General features: G+C 33.1%; 1 long non-coding RNA gene across 1 annotated transcript; it reads left to right on the top strand.

Moving 5' to 3' along the window:
- The first annotated feature begins 6 nt into the window (after positions 1–6).
- LOC106751221 lies at positions 7–492 on the top strand. Its single transcript, XR_001375022.1, has 3 exons — positions 7–104; positions 204–356; positions 463–492. It is a non-coding gene; the product is annotated as an uncharacterized LOC106751221 (long non-coding RNA).

Raw genomic sequence — 492 nt, 5'->3', positions numbered from 1 at the left:
TAAATAAAAACAATGAGTCACCTGCTGCAGAAACAGAAAAAGTCGTCCCTTTAAATCAGAAGACTTGCACAGATATCAAAACTCCAGTAGCTTCTGTGGAAAGTGTAAGTACAAGTGCTAAATTGCACTTGCCTACTTCAAAAGCAGAACAACAACATCGGTGTAGTGGTTTTATAACCATAACATTCATTCTCGTGAATGAGCATTCAGATGAGGAGATTGCCCCAAATTTTAATGCACTTCCGAGGCCAAAAGCTTGTTGAAATTAGCCTTAAAAAGTAGATTATGGCAGTATGGAAAAGCCACCTATGAAAGAAAAAGGACCTACAAAAATGTCTATTCCGTCTCTGTCAGATGTAAGAAAAATACGTTAAAATACTTTTTTATACAATTTTTTACACAATTAAATCACGTAATAAATTTTTTTGACAAGTAAATATAAATATCAATTATTTCTTTTAGTTTGAAGATATGGATGAAGAAGGAGGATCT

This window comes from Dinoponera quadriceps, unplaced genomic scaffold (genome assembly GCF_001313825.1).
Source record: "Dinoponera quadriceps isolate SergipeBrazil2010 unplaced genomic scaffold, ASM131382v1 scaffold9920, whole genome shotgun sequence".
Lineage (NCBI taxonomy): Eukaryota > Metazoa > Arthropoda > Insecta > Hymenoptera > Formicidae > Dinoponera > Dinoponera quadriceps.
The sequence above is the reverse complement of the archived record's forward strand: the minus strand, read 5'-3'. Positions and strand labels throughout refer to the sequence as shown.